Source organism: Hyperoodon ampullatus (genome assembly GCF_949752795.1).
Source record: "Hyperoodon ampullatus genome assembly, chromosome: 11".
NCBI lineage: Eukaryota > Metazoa > Chordata > Mammalia > Artiodactyla > Ziphiidae > Hyperoodon > Hyperoodon ampullatus.
The window spans coordinates 58,432,913-58,439,481 of record NC_136924.1 but is presented as its reverse complement, the minus strand read 5'-3'; positions in this window follow the sequence as shown (position 1 = coordinate 58,439,481).

Genomic DNA, 6,569 nt, shown 5'->3' with positions numbered 1-6,569 from the left:
GTCTATCAGTTGGCAGGCTTATATACATCCAGCACAACTGCATTAACAGCTCAGGTTCTGTTACAAAGTATGGAAGGCAACTTTCCAGTCTGCTCTCAATAACGGTATGGTTTCCGCTGACTCTCAGGATGTGAAAGATTCCTTCAATTGGCAATGGTTCTAAGGGAACTGCTGAACGTGCACCAGTTGTCCTTCAGCAGAATAAGCTTCAAGAGAATACAGAAACACCTGGAAATCATGAGGGCAAACCTCAAACTAACCAACTACACTGAGGGCAACGACCTTTTGCTTCCCTGTTAGGAAGCAGCTTGGGTTGAAAGCTTGAGAGGACACATGTAAACGTTCTTACTGGCAGCAATTTCTAGGTAAAGAAATTGAGAGGCATCTCACATTAAAATTTTGAATGTCAACACATGCCAACAAATAATTTTTAAAAGATTTAAATCAAAAACCTCATTGAAAAAGGCATCTGAAATGCCTTCTATTGCAAGCTGGGTTCCATATTCCCCTTTGGGAAATGACTCAATACATTAAGTGCAGCCTGAGTCCTCTTTTCCCAACCTAACTTGATAGTCACTCAAGATCTGAAAATTTTCCTTGCTTCTGTGTTAACCTCTGTTACCACTCAAGTCTTCATTCAAATCTAATAAATCTTAAATATTCTTCCAAAGGAAACAATCGAAATTAAAACTGGTACTGCTAAAAATTTATTGTGTAGTTGTTTTAAACAGCAGTAACGAGCCTTTCCTACTGAGGCCCTTTCCCCACGTATCCTCTAAAGCAATGTTCCTAACATTTCTGCTTTAGAATAATTGATTACGTGTAGAAAGAATGTTTTTGGATATACCTTAGCCTACAACACCTCTTTAGGCCCTAAGAGTGGTTCTCCCCAAAGTTGTGAAATTTCTCCAGTGACATTTTTAGTATCCATCCCTTCAAAACAACATCAGTGATCTCTCTCCTACAGCCAGTCTTCCTCCTTCACAAAACCAACCACCGTTGTAACTTTGCTCTAACACAAAGCCCATATCCTAAGTATTTAAAGTGTTTAAGTGGCTGCCAAACCATTCTGTATATGGCAAGCTGCCCTATGGCTACCTCAAGTGAGTGACTGAGGTGACTGAGGCATCCCCAAAGCACTTCATTCCCCCATTTCCAGAATATAATTAATTGCTGGCAAAATCCCAGAATTCATCACTTTTCACTCAAGGAAAAACAATAGTGCTGGGGGTGGGGGGAGGGGGAACGGGGAGACAGAGTTAAATCTGTGCGGAAAACTTTCTTTTTTCAGTAAGACATGGTAAAAATTTGGCAGTTTAATTCCTTATCCCCACTCACATAATAGGAAGCACGTTACAAATACCACAATAAATGCAAGTTCGAAAGGACAAGAAAATTGAAAACCTATTTGAAGCCATTTCTTGAGGTAAGGAACAAAGGTGCATTTCCAACTCCAAATCATCCAAGAAATCCCTGTCATATTTCTCTCCTGACTAGGTCAACGTCAGTGTACCCAATCCCAGGAATCCAGCTGTTAATCCTGCAGTCCATTACCCCTTCTATAAATAGCTCGGTCTGGGTCTACAGCGGCAAACATTTTGTAATTTCAAAATTCGTTACCCGAGAGAACGTCCTGCATAACTCGGTAACTGGGAGCCCGTCTACCCTTTCTTTAACTCCACAGCCCCCCTCCCCTTGGTCATCCAAGCATTTTCCACTCAAAAAATGCACCCCCCTATCCCTCCACTAGAAAAGACGGGAAAAAAAAATAAACGGTTCGGTCGGGGGGGGGCGCTGCGATCCAGGGGGAGGAGCCGGACTAGTAGCGCCTCCTCGTGTGGCTGCGCCAGCGCCTGACCCCCGCGGGGAGCCGCGCTCACCCGCCCGGCCAGCAAGCCGGCCATCGCCTCCCCTCACCCGCCTCAACGAACAAATCCACCGCCGCCCCCCCTACCGCGCGCGCGCCCTCCTTGACTCCTGCGCAGCCGCCACCGGGAAAAAGCGGGGGGGGGGGAGGGGGGGAGGGGGAAGGCCTTTCGCGAGGCCTACTAGGCCTCGCCGGAGCCAGGGCCTCGCGTGAATGGCCGGCCAAGCAGAGTGAGCAGGTAGGCGCTCACGCGGGACTACGCGAGGTCGGGGCTCGTGACGAGGACCGGAGCCCGCTAAGAAAGATGGCAAGAATAGAAATAGAGCTATAGCCGCGGGCGGAGGAAGAATCTTGAAGCTTACCTGCAGACGCGAGGCGACTGAGGGGAAAAGGGGAGCGGGCGGGAAGGGGAAGGGCGGGAGGCCGGGGGCGGAACAATAGGGGCGGGCGGGAAGGCGAGGGGGGCCCCGCGGGCGGGCGGAGGAGGAAGGGGGGGGTGGAGGAGGAGGAGGAGGAAGGGGGAAAGAGACCCCGGGGCGGGTGGAGGGCGGCGGAGGGCGGGCGGGCGGGCGGAGGGCGGGCGGGCGGGAGAGGGCGCAGGCTGCGGCTGCTCCGGCTGCTGCCTCTGCTGGTCTGGGAGGGGGACGGGGCGGAGCGGCCCGCTTTCAACCCCGCGCACCCTCCGACCCCGGAAGCGCTAACCGCCCCGGGGGCCGGCGAGGCGACTGCGTCGTCCAAACTCTCCCCACGCAATACGGACGGCCTCCCAACAGCCTAGAGCGGCTCCGTGGACAGCGCTGGCACCAGCGAGACAACTGGTAGCAGACGGCGAAGTTCATGATAGAGCGGCAGCGTGGGGGGGGGCAGGGAGGAAACTAGTGTCCCCTAGCGGGCGGGTTTGAAAGCCCAGGCGTAAGTGCGGAGAGAGCTGGCAGTCGCCATGGATAAAGGAGACAGGGGAAAATGAGATGTGTGAGGAGAGACTGACAAGAGCAGGGAAAACCCAGTAGTCTATAGTGATACTCAGAAAGAGAAAAAAAGCTAATTTGCCACATTGGAGGTCACTTTTACACCAACTTACTCTGAAAATTGGTAATTAAAAGGAAATATTTAAGCATTTACCCTTTCTTTTAGTAAGAACAGTAGTTCATCCCTAGTCAATAAGGGAAAACTTTTTTCAAGAGTTCCATATAATCAATGTAGAGAAATAGAAAAGTTAGAAAATCACCATTCATTCTCCAACCCAAAATGAAATAATTGATTCAAGCAAGTGCCATCAATCATCAAAACTCTAAGGGAAAGTTTGTTAGGGAACAGGATGTTATCCTGGTGCCAGATATCACATGGACTATTTGAAAAAAAAAAGAGAAAGAAACCCGAAAATTTTAAATCGAAAGCTCATATAGTCACCACCTTACCCAAGTGATCAAACTTTGCATCACTAATAGTACAACTTTGACATAGACCTTGGTGAGATGCAATAAGTACATAGCATCATCTATTAAGTATTCTTGTCAAGTGTTTAATCTTAATATAATCAAGCCTTCAGACCCGATTTGCAATTTACAGGAAATTTACAAGGGATAAAGGAAAAAGTTAAACACATCAAGGAGATAATCAGCAAATCCAGAATCTAGGACATTCTACAAGACAACTAGGCTGTTCTCTTCGAAAAGAAAGAGAGGAGGAAAAGGAAGGGGAGGGAAAAGAGGAGAAATTTAAAGGAATGATAATCAAATGTAATGTGTGGATATTGTTTGGATCCCGTTTTTTTTTTTAAGAAGAAAAACAGCTATATAAGACATTTTGGAGACAACTGAGGAAATTCAAACATGAACTGAATATTAGCAAATATTAGGAGGTGTTGTTAGTTTTCTTAAGTGTGATAATGGAATTGTGGTTATGCAGGAGAAATGCTGTTTTAAGGGGTACATGATGAAATATTTAAGGGTAAAGGGTCATGATTCATGAAACAGACTTTCAAATGGTTCACATAGGTATATAAATGAAGCAAACTTGGTAAAATGTTAACAGTTGTTGAGTGTAGGTGGTAGGTTTATGGGTGATCATTGTACTGTTCTTCAAACTTTAAAAAAATAATTTTCAGGGAATTCCCTGGCAGTCCAGTGGTTAGGTCTGTGCACTTTCACTGCCGTGGCCTGGGTTCAATCCCTGGTAGGGGAACTAAGATCCTCTAAGCCCCGTGGTGTGCCCCCCCAAATAATAATAATTTTCATAATAAAAATTGGAAAAAATATGATGTGGAATGGAACAAGATTGGCAAAGTGTTGATAATTATTGAAGCTAGATTATGGGAAATAGGAGTTCATGAAACTGCTTTCTCACGTAAGGTAGATAGATAGTGGGAAGCAGCCGCATAGCACAGGGAGATTAGCTCGGTGCTTTGTGACCGCCTGGGGGGGTGGGATAGGGAGGGTGGGAGGGAGGGAGACGCAAGAGGGTAGGGATGTGGGAACAGATGTATATGTATGACTGATTCACTTTGTTATAAAGCAGAAACTAAAAACAAAACAAAACAAAAAAAAAAAAACTGCTTTCTCTACTCCTGTATGTATCTGTAAATTTCCGCATTAAAACTTTTGTTTAAAAAATAGAGAAGAGGGCTTCCCTGGTGGTGCAGTGGTTGAGAGTCCGCCTGCCGATGCAGGGGACGCGGGTTCGTGCCCCGGTCAGGGAAGATCCCACATGCCGCGGAGTGGCTGGGCCCATGAGCCATGGCCGCTGGGCCTGCGCGTCCGGAGCCTGTGCTCCACAACGGGAGAGGCCACAACAGTGAGAGGCCCACGTACCGCAAAAAAAAAAAAAAAAAAAAAAAAAAAAAAAAAGAGAAGAGCCCTGGAAGGGAATAAAACAAAATAGAAAGAAGGATATTGAAAGAGACAGCTACTACAGGGTTATTATTTACCCTTGTTTGAGTTCTTCAGGTGTCAGTTCTGGCTTTAATATTAGTCAAGTATTATTGGGCAACTCCAATTCAGTGGAGTTATCTGAAAAGAGATAGCTTTCTGAAGTGGAAAATAAGGCTTGGGGTCTCCAATGCCTTTACTCCAACCCTCCAAATGATGGGTGGGCATTAGGAACAATGTGAGGTAGAAATAAAAAGAAGTCTGTTATTTGGCAAAGGCAAGGGGCAGAGCAAATACTGACAGAGAGGAAAGGAGGTAGGAAAATGTTAGGACACCCAGAAAAAAGCAAACCAAGCAGCAGGCTTACTGTGAGGCCTGGGCTGAAGGTCAGATTAACCTCAAGATTTTGCAGTTGGGTCATTTACACCCCAGGGGCTCTAAGAGCTGGGGTGAAAGTGAGTGGCTATCTGTGAAATCATCTCTAATAATGGGGGCAAAACAAAGATCAAATTAAAAGTTGATAAAATAACACAACATAACTCTACCAACAATAACATGGCTTCTGTTGGGACTGGCCAACAGTTGCAGCCAGCTTTGAAAAAGATGCATCCAACAGCAACACTTGATAATTTTATGAATCAATAAATTCTTCTCAGAAGTGGAACCAAATTAGTCAAGTGAGTGAACTTGCCTACAGCTACAAAACAATCTGATACAGGGAAATGATTCCGAAAAGACAGCAAACTGAAGACTCATCCCATGACTTAACAGTCCCCAAAGCTACAGTGTCAATTTGGATTTTATTAATAGACCTAATGGGTTTCCTATCCTTTCCCATTTTCAATTAATTGTGTGGAAATCTTACTATACTTAGTTCCTAGTAAGAAAAGAATGGCAGAATCCCAGATCCTCTCATGGACATTGGGCATAAGATAAAAACATGTGAGAACCACCATCTTTAGAGTCTTATACTGATGCAAAAAACAGGGCGCACCAACCTAGTGCTCTCGGGAGCCAGGTAAGTAATGTAACTGGCCTAAAGAAAGGCAACAAGGGGGCTTCCTTGGTGGTGCAGTGGTTGAGAGTCCTCCTGCTGATGCAGGGGACATGGGTTCGTGCCCCGGTCCGGGAAGATCCCACATGCCGCAGAGCGGCTGGGCCCATGAGCCATGGCCGCTGGGCCTGCGCGTTCGGAGCCTGTGCTCCGTAGTAACCGGAGAGGCCACAACAGTGAGAGGCTCGCGTACCGCAAAAAAAAAAAAAAAAAGAAAGGCAACGGGAAGCTGAAAGGATGGTTAAGAAGACTGGAGAGTACAGGGTCCACCTATAAGGAATGACCACTGCTCAGGGGCCAGAATTTGTCTTCAGAAATGTGGGCCCACTATTGCTAGAGTTTCCAGCTTGAAATCTGAAACTTTATTGAAAATGTCTGATAATTAACACAGAGAGTGGTCCCTCAAAAAAAAAAAAAAAAAAAAAACAAGTCCATGGCCAGATATAGCTGTAAGCATCCAATTTTTCAACCTCTGGCAAAGATGTATGTACCAAAACACTCCCCACAGCAGTTAAGTGTATAGCAAAGTTGAAAACATTCTAAAATTCCAGCAATAAAAGATTGGTTGAATGAAATGCTGTGAAAACAATGTTATACACATACACACACACACACATACACATACTGATATGGAATCAACTCCAAAACAGATAATTAAACGGGAAAATGTTAGGTCCAAAAGAGGGCCTGTACTACGCTCCCATTTGACATAAAGTTGGGGTAGGGACAATAGGAACAATGTAAGGTAGAAATAGAAAGGGAGGGGATATTTAACTATGTT